At 32.4% G+C, this 10519-nt stretch overlaps 1 pseudogene; it reads left to right on the top strand.

The window, feature by feature from the left end:
• The first annotated feature begins 1663 nt into the window (after positions 1–1663).
• Positions 1664–3855, top strand: LOC117212834 (annotated as a pseudogene).
• The last annotated feature ends 6664 nt before the right edge of the window (positions 3856–10519 follow it).

Here is a 10519-nt window from a genome sequence, read left to right as displayed (position 1 = left end):
TCATGCGATTCGTTCAGAGGTAACTCGAGTTGTAAAGGCGACAATTTATTAAAAATGGTATATCTGACGTACGATGCATTTGCTCATGTTAAACTATTTAAATAAGTATAAAAATCACGCGAAAAAAAATCTACTGAGAATAATGTTGAACTAGTTAATAATAATAAATCATATAGTGAAACACAAACCTTAAATCAAGATTTTGAGTTAAAAAAGAAAAAAAGAAAAAAAAGAAGAAGGAAGTTGATAAAATGACAGCAACATGTAGCAGCAGGCGAGAGAAAATAAGCCAAATTTCTAAAAGAAGAAACGATGCTCAAGAACTCGAAATTTCTCGAGTGGATATGCTAAACAACGAATTTAATGAACCGTTGAAAGAACGTGAAACAGCAATAGAAGACTTACATCAAATGTTAAAGCATCAATCGGAAATTCATAAAGTTACCTTAAATGAAGCAAGTTTGAAAATAGGAGAACTCTCTGATAAAATTAAATGTTTTAAAGGAAAAGATAGCCAGATACCGAAACGTAATAAATTACTCGAAGAAGAACAGAATAAATGGAGAAGTTTAGAAAAAATGATTACAGAAAAACTTGAAGAAGAAAAATCCCGTTAGGAAACAGCTGAAGACGAAGTGAGAAAGCTTTCCAAATATAACGAGCAACTTCTAAAAGATTATCAAGAAATCCATAAAAAAAAAAAAAGGTAAAGAATTAAACATGTACCTCAACTGAAAGATAAAATCAATCGACAGGATTTATATGCGAAGAACATAAGAACACAATATATAGAACAGCACAAGATGATCGAAAAATTGAGAGCAAAAGGAAAACGTGTGCATAATAAAGGTAAAGAGAACACATAATGTATCTTTACCAGGGGCGCATGATCCAAAATTAAATAATAAAATAAAAGGTTTTGTTACTGAAAAGTTAGAGAGATTTCATGACAACAAAAGCATTGCCTGTGCAGAGTGCAGTGTATCAATGTGCACTAAAAATGCAAGCAACGTGACGATTACTTTTAGAACACCACAAGCACCACGAAAACACAATCAAGACCAAACAAGATCAAGTTCAAAAGTGAAGTTACGTGAGCTTATTACTGCTAACGACCAAAAATTGAATTACGATCCCGAGCATCAACTCGCTGATCTTCAAGTAGAATGTTCCGACAAAGATGGGACGACACAAGAGTTCGAGAAGCACATAGAGGACATGAAGGAGGAAGTGCAAAAATTAGAATTGCAACTCGACGAGTTACAAAAAAAAAAAACACACACACACACACGCACGTAAAAAGAGTTCAATCTTTTGGAATACAAATTGAAGAACTAACAATAAAATTAGAACAAATAACATAAGTCACAAATATGAAGTTGACTTGCTGGAACAAAAAAAAAAGGCCAAACTTAATTCATGTGTTAGTAATTCAATGGAGGAACGTGAAGCTGGAGCTAAAGATGCAAAAGAGATAAAATGTAGTTCTTGAACCACAAGGACAAATAATCTGCCCTTCAATGCGAACTAGACGAACTAAAGGGTGAATATGAAAAAGTGGGTGATTTTGGATATAAATATGAAGAAGAAACTAATAAATTGAAACTGGATTTTGAAAAATAAGAAAAATGATCCTTGTCAATGAAAATAAATTTGAAATATTGCGTAGGGTAGAAATTGAAGGTAAAGTAAAAGATATGAACGAACAAAATAATTTTCTTAGAAAAGAACTGGAAAACGTCCAAAAACTTTCCAAAGATGTTAATAATCGCTTACTCGAGGCGAACCAAGAATTAAAAGATTCACATAGAAAACACACTCTTATTTGAAAATTGAAAAAAAAGAAAAAAAAACATCAGGAAGAATTAGGTGATATAATAAAACTTCATGATGAAGAAAAATATAAACTGATACAGCATTGGTGTTCTGTAGAATGTCAAACTGCCATAAAGGGTTACATTGATGGAAAAGTGCAGTAAATATTTAAATAACAATCCATGACTTCTTAAGTAATTGTAACAATCTTGATGTTTTACTATGGAACAACTAGATGAAATGCACAGTGACATTAATAAAGTAGACTCATCGATAAAAGTAGATGTATCTTCTTCATTAATATCAGAATCAACGACTGATATTATAAAGAATGTGCATGATATTCCAGAAAATCAAAAAAAAAAAATAAGTCACAGGAATGTACAGATAATACAATTCAAGATGGTTTAGTAGTAAATAAATGTGATGTAACAGATTTAAATAAAAACAAAAAAAAATTTTTAAAGTAAGGAAAGTAGTGAGACATAGAGCATAAAGAACGCTGCGATTAATGAAGTAGAACAAAAAATAATAAATAAGGACCCACAAATTGATGATCAATATAAAAAAAAAAAAAAAGATGAGAAATTTCAAGAAGAGCAAGCAGAGAATACAACTGAGATTGGAGATCATTCAAGATATGCAGGTGACACATCTTTAGATAAAGAAAGTACGAACGATGTTGAAATATTTAATACAAATGAGAGTGAACAAAACATTGTGAAACACAACGTTTGTACAGTGTTAAATATAGATACAGTTAGTGTTACTAATGCTCAGTGTCAAGCATTAATTAAAACACTTGGTGAAACTTTTGATGATAAAGCCCAAACATTGCATGTCACGGATACAGACACAGATTTGTCTAAACTAGTTGATAGTAGTTCAGAAGTAATGGTACTGACTGTAGAAACTACTATATATTAATGATACGAATGAAAGTACAGAAGAAAATATTGTTTTAACTGTACATGAAAAGGATGCTGTTGTAAATTCCAATGAAGAAAAAAAAATGTTTCTGCAGAACAAAAAGGAATGAAGAACGCTGAAATTGTAAATGAAGAATTTAATTCGATAGGTTAAGCACGAGAAAGTGATGGAACAATTATAGAAGTAATTTCAACAGAAATTGTGGCCCAAGAAGTTTCTGAAAATTGTAGCCAGAAATACAATTATGACATATTAAATCATACAAAGACAAGAAACGATTCTATAACTCCTATTACCTCAGGAGTAATTAGTGATCTAGAAACTGCAGATGACATTGATATTAAAGAAAAGAATAACAAGAAACAACAAATGGAAATGGCAAGATTGATCTTTTGATAGTTCACATAAAATTAATGTAGAAAAGAAAATTATTCATAATAAAATTGCCGTACTTATACATGTTGCTAATACAGAAGGAAGGAATAAATCTATAAGTGAAGCAGATAAAGTGCGCATAACTAACAAAAGAAGTGTCATTCAGGATATCTTTGATGATTGAGGCATTGAAAATGCAGAAGATGACAGTCAGTCGGTATCCAAAGCTCCAGATACTGTGGAAATTGAATTGAAAAGTTTACTAAATGACACAAAAACACGAACTATAGAGGAAAGCACAGTTGTACTGGTTGAAGAAGAAATTACATGCATGGAAATAGAACCAGTTGTAGATGCTGAAAAGGCTTTAGAAGTTGCTAAACAAAACAAAGAAATGCAAGTATCAACAACTGGATAACAATCAAACTATAAAGAAACAACAAGATAGTATAAAACCATTACTCAAAGACCACTAACTCATTCTATATCACAGGCTGTTAGAAAGTCTACAAAAGATTCAACACGTGATACTGCGGCATTTCGTCAAACTTAGCAAATTATCCCTATTAATCGTAGTCGAAATTTAACCAGCCAACAACCTTCACAGGTTGAAATAGCAAAAGCATATACCACGACGAAGAAGAACAAGTACAAGTCGAGCCAGTCAGAGTCCAATTCCATCGCTCCATACTGAGGAAACACTAAGATTTTGGAGGACCAAAATCAATCTAAAGAGGGGGGCATGTGACATCAATCACATCTCAACCTACATCAGTGATAATACATCGACGGTCGACTTTCGAACACTTTTGGACACATCACCACCTTATCATCATAGCATACACCAAGACTGTGACGCACCTTAGTCCACATCAGAGATAGGATATGGACCCCCGACCTTTGGACACTTTTGGATACATCACCACCTTATCATCATAGCATACACCAAGGCTGTGATGCACCAAAGTCCACATCAGAGATAGGATATGGACCCCCGACCTTCGGACACTTTTCTACATCATAACCTACACCTATCCCCTCAACATCCTAAAACCAAAACGTATATAAACCGAGACTTCACCCCGCTCGGGCAGTTCTTGTTCCTCTTCTAGTTGCTGTACTCATACAACCACTATTCTCCGGTTCGGTGTTATTTTGTAAGTGTTAACATTTATAATAAAGTTTTATAAAGGAAAATAAGTAGTTGGGTTACGACTCAGCCTTCTTACTACCACCCAAGTACCAACTTTACGTGACAGGAGCCGCCTCGGACCTAAGACTGATAATATAGGACTTGGGTTAAGTAGTAGAAAGGTAGTCGCGATACACTGTGTGGTTTTTAATAGTTCTTACACACGGTGTGTACGCGAACCTTTCCCACCAAACTAGATTAAGAGTGGGGCCGCTCCACTGGGATACGTCGCAAGAGAGGGTAGGAGATCCGACCGGCCTTGGATACAGTGTCCGGCCGTGGGAGGGAGGAATCCGTCTTCAATGTCTCTGCCATGTACATAGCTTTGTTTCCCCCTCCTTCCATTGTGTCTAAGGCATGAGCCTGCTAGGTAAGCCTTACTGATGAGTCCACTAGCAGGCTCTGGACGAAACACACTTTTTTTCTTCTTTTTCTCCGTCTTCCTTCATATATCCGTGATAATTGTAGCCTGCTGGCTGTAGGTGTCGCTTGCCGGGGTGTAGTACTGCTGTATTTCCTTCTTATTTAGATGTCGTGGAAGAAAAATCGGACTTTGGAAAAGTACGAGGCGCCGGGATTTGAACCCGGGATCCGAACGTTTGTACTCTATGGCGCTAACCACTGCGCTGCCGTCGTCCGACACTAGTTGGTTTCGAGTGGTGAGATTTGCGTTCTCGTGTGCCGCCAAGAGAGGAAATCTCAGTGTGGGTGTGCTTTCTGAACGAAGAACGCCGATTCGTTGTTCACACTTTTCGTTAGGAAAGTGAGGGTGCCCATTGATTATAGCCAACGTTAATGAATGAAGATAGGAGGAGGAAGCCTCCTACCAACGTGGCTCGTGGGTGACATTGTTTATTGGAAAAATAACTACCCGCTTTCTCCGTTATTTGTAAGAGTGCGCAATAAACCTAAGCATTGTTCTAAGGACCATCCATAAACCGAAAACACTTACAGGGTTAGAGATTCCTTCAAGCTATTAAGATTACGTCAAAGGATTCAGTTTATAGGATATAGTATGTAGTAGATCAGTATATAGTATAAAGTTTCAGACGGCGCACGGACCATCGTACGCGCCGTAACAGAGAGAGTTATAAGAATATACATAAAATGTAATTAAACATCGCAAAAGTAACTTAATTAGAAATGACTAGAATGTATGATGTATAATATAATGAATTCAAATTGTCTAAAAAATATTACAAATTTATAGAGATTTTATTATAAAATGTTTTTAACAGAAGGTGATACAGTTATATAGCATTTTCAAGCATTTACGAACATTAATGTACGAATTTGAAATTAGCAATATTGAAGCGCGGTACTCGGAAAGACGAATGTACATGGATAATTGTATGCACTAATCAACGATACGGTTATAATTGCATGCTTGATAGAAAAATATCATCGTAAAATTGATATGATTTCATGGAAACGCGTCTAACTTGGTATCTCGAAAGTATCTTAAGCAAACTAATTAGCGTGCCTGTTATGTCTTTTAAAATGTAAATTAACATGTAACAAAGAAACCTTCATCAATTTGATTCGCTTCAAACTGCGCAAATAAGTAGTATAAATAATATTTGTGATAGATTTGGCATCAATTCCATGTTTCCTTTAATATTTGCCTTTAGAAAGTCCAATTCGTTTCACGATTATACAAATTACTAAAAAAATGTCTATATTAGTAATTTATTTATTTTGCATTAATCGTGACATGTTAGTTGCATTATGTTATATGTAAACTACCACAGAGGAAAAATGATAATCTTTCAGTTATTAGTTTTCTGATTTTAATGTCATTTTATGAGTACTTTAACACGAGGTACTTGTAAATGAAAACAACCAATTAGGTCTAAAAACATAAGCCTGTTACCAAAACTCTTATTAAATTGAACAAGCTTTTCAAAAATCGAACGTGTATATTAACGCGAACTTATTATTTGACTGATTTGACTGACATCCGAAATTGGTGAGATCATATGAAATTTTGCTTTTCGCGGTTCGGTGTATAAGAACGCGTCACCGATTGCTCAACTTTCGATATAAAAAGCGGATCAAGTCTACCGGATTATCCTACAGACACGCATTAATTCGTAAGAGTTAGTCATCATCTGGATAATAATTATCTGAAGAAACTTTCAACGTGAAAATATAAAATTTTCATTGATTACATATTGCGTTCGCCATAATTGAAAAAATGGTAAACCTTCGATCTCATCTTTCTAATACACATTTTCTTTACCTCGTGATAAATAAATTCTTGGAAATTTAGGAAAATTTTCAGTGATCATTTTAAGGAATTTGACAAATTTCCAACGAGACTATGTGACACCGTTAGGTAAAAGTGATTCAAATGTAGTAGCGATATTAAACGAGAAATCTATAAAGGTGTCATTAGAAATTCTAAGAATGTCTCTGCATCTTTATCTTAGGTATTACGCCAATAGTTTTCATTACCGTGATGTAATATTTATCATGCTTATTTTGTACGTAAAACGAATCGTTGGAATATTCCCGAAGCTAACGAAGCATTTCCCAAAAGTTAAACCGAAGAAATTAACGCGAATAGTTAAGTGAAATTTTTCCATTAACTTGCTGACCAACCGACAAATAAAAAATCATAAAAATTGTTTCAATGTGTTGAGGTCACGCATAACTTCTTTTTTCATTGACGATTACCAAACAGGTAAAATTTCGAAATTGTACGAAGGCCACGTGACCAGATCGTATTGGAATTTGAAGTGCATGGAAAAAGACAACTCGAAGTACAAACCTTGAGCTGTACTACTCGAAGTACAAACGTGAACTAATGGATGCAGAAAAGCAATTAACGCCAAACATCCGAACAGCATCTTGGAGCCCGTCATTGTTCTGAAATAAAAGAAGTGACGAATTAAAAAGACGCAGGACTAATAATAATAAAGGAAACTTAGTTCGTATTATAAATTGAATTTACATCAGAAAAGAAGCACGATCAAGCGAAACAGATCGTAGAAATGACAAATATCATCGATATACGTTTCAGTGTAATTTCACTTTTGAAAATTATTTAGTTTAATACGATCGTATTCATCGCTCTGAAACTTTCATTGTGCTGCAATTTGTGCTGCGTCTTTTTAATTTCTCTATCTTTCTGTGTTTTCGGAAAAATTACTTGAAAGATTAAGAATTGCTTGCCTTATTTTATTTTCGATTAGTTAGGATTTGATTATTCCAGGTAAGCTTTATTATTTATAACAGGTTTTATCACTTGTTTATTATTTAGGAGTTTGTTATTTTAGGATTAGTACCTTTTAGGATTTCTTATCCTTCGAGTTTCTGTTTCAGATATCTAGGTCTATTTCAAGATGTTTTATTACATTAGGATTATTTATTCGATTAAGATAATTTAAGAGTTTCACAATGTACAAAGAAATAATCGCGTGAAATTTAGATTTATGCTTTAAACGTATTAAACACGCGGTAATTTCAATGTCTATAGCCTCGAACGTGTTCTGATTAGTTGTGTCATTGTCTGTGACATTGAAATCACAAAAATCCATTGCAAGTGTGCTGTCATGCAATGTGGATGTAATTGGGTTTTTTGGGTATTTCCTGTATCATCTGATTTGTACAGTACTATTTTAACGCAAGGACAGGAAAGTTATTATATATTTCCCGTCCATTATTTGAATCGTTGTGAAGTGTAACGAATTATATTCGATTCGAGAAGATGTTAATGAATTACCCATTTCATATGTAATTACATGGAAATAAAAATCATTGCAAAAATAATTGATCTAATGACAACGGAATTTCCAATATTTTTTTGTTTCGTCACGTCTTTTTCATAATATATCTTTTATAGGTACGTGATTTATTAATCGTTCGAATGGAAATAATTATTCGTATAATATTCAAATGATTCTAGCCATAAAATAAATTAAAACGATACCTGTAATGCAATCTGCGTATGACGTCAACCTCGATCTATGCTTATAAAAGAAATTTTATCAATCAATGACTAGATATACAATAATCAAATATTATAAAATTTCCTGAAAACCTTTAGGTGTTAATATTAAGGTGTTAATATCTTTAATATTTGCAAGTTATTGTTTAGCGCTAATTAGTTAGAATGTAACAAGTGGTGTACCAGAATTGAGATAATTAAGCCACACGAACAATCTTATTTAGATCTTTTTAATTTATTAATTCTCTTTTGCTCTAATACTTCGTAAAATTAATCTTCATTAGCTACTACACTTCATAGAATAACAAGAGATAATTTTTCTTATATAACGTTTCATTCATAAAATCTATCATTAAAGTATATCTTCATAAAAATATCATTCCATACTAACGGTATATTTGGTGTCATACGAGATAACAGTTACCAGTGATGACATATGTAACTTTATAAAGATATCTCGTTTTATTATATATTAAAAGAATGTACTCATTGCTGCTATATTTCAGATGAAAAAAAGGAGGCAATGATTTTACAGTAAAATCGTTCGTTTACAACTGATTCATTTACATTTCATGATAATACTGTGCATTCTGAATATGCTATGATTTGGTTTAAAATAATAAATAGTCCATTCTTGCATACTATTGCTCCAGCTTTACTTGTATTTTCGATATTGGTATAAATAGAAAGACAATTAATGTCGTTCGAGTCTATTTTCGGATCATTTATATTACGTTTAATCCATATAGTTATTATATGAGACATAGTATCGTAAAATTTGGAAGAATAAAACGTTCGTACAGGATGTACATTTTATAAGAACTCCAACAAATCTGCGTGTGCACCTAAAATACAAACTGATAGTGATTGTTCATAAGTTTATATACATTATCTAATGTCAATCGAAGGTATCAATTCTTTTTCTCCATAAGAGTACTTTTTCATTTATATGTGTTCAAAAATACATGTGTTCAACCGTGAAGCATATGTCACCTACAACGAAAAAGAGTTTTCCTATACTTAATATTTCCTTTATATACCTATGAAAGTCTATTCTTCGCGTAGTATGAAATTATGAATAAATCTGGAATATTGTTCAATCTGAAAAGAAAAATAACTTATTGACATCATTCATTGATACGAGATTCAGAATGTTTGTTTTGTCTTGCAGAGAAAGAAGGCAGCCCTTTCTTTTAATGTGAAATAGAAAGCGAAAATTTGAAAACAGATTTTTTGGAAATTTACTTGCAAATATCGTTTTCAATATCGTGATTTTCTTCCCAATGGTACTGTACTTTCAAATTTTCCAGTATCCCTCTAAAAACAAAAAGTCGAACCTCGTTATTATTAACGTAGGCATTACAAGGAAGAGAAGTATTAGAAAGCAGCTCCTTTTTATTATGGATTTCTTTATAATCATGTAAATAAGAAATTCCGGAAATTTTTTCCTCAAGAATTTAATTCTTGTGTTTTGATTGATAATTATTACACTGCATACTAACTTTTCGCATACTGTTCGCGTCTAACAATTTCCTAATAATAACTACTTCAAAATTACATATGTTCTTGCACGAATTCAAAAGTACGTATGATACAATTACAATTGATTCTAAAATAATAATTATTTAAAGATATTAAGATACTAATTAAACGTTTCACTATATTTCAAAATCTGGAACAACAAATTTTTATTTATAAAAAATGAAACTGTGTTTATATATTCTTTGTCATGATGCTATTTCTTATTACCATGTCGACATTTTTTAAAATTCATTTTGTTATCTCTACGCAATATGAAAATTCATATACTGCTTAATATTTTTTACATATTATCCATCCACCGCATGATATCTCCTGAAAAATCAAAATATTAATGTTATATTATTACAATGCTTCTTAAATTTCAATTTTTGACAAATTTGAAATCCAATATATTTTGCACAATTATTATTTATCAAAAAATTCTAAGTTAGTAACTTTCTTTTCAAATGGCAAATAACATATACTTTGACTTACCTGTAAGTTTTTGTTCCTAATCATCATTTCCTCTTATAGAACATCATTATTGTTCTTATAATTACTACCAGTGTCATAGATATTGTAGTGGCTACAACTGAATTAATAGAAAATGATAAATAACTGTGTATAACACTAACACATAACTGTGTATAACAATGACACATAACTTTTACTTACATATCAGTCGATAAGGGATTACTGTGATATCCTGTTGATGTTTCTTAAGGCACTTGATT

This window comes from Bombus bifarius, unplaced genomic scaffold (assembly GCF_011952205.1).
Source record: "Bombus bifarius isolate JDL3187 unplaced genomic scaffold, Bbif_JDL3187 scf7180000008390_frag, whole genome shotgun sequence".
NCBI lineage: Eukaryota > Metazoa > Arthropoda > Insecta > Hymenoptera > Apidae > Bombus > Bombus bifarius.
The sequence above is the reverse complement of the archived record's forward strand: the minus strand, read 5'-3'. Positions and strand labels throughout refer to the sequence as shown.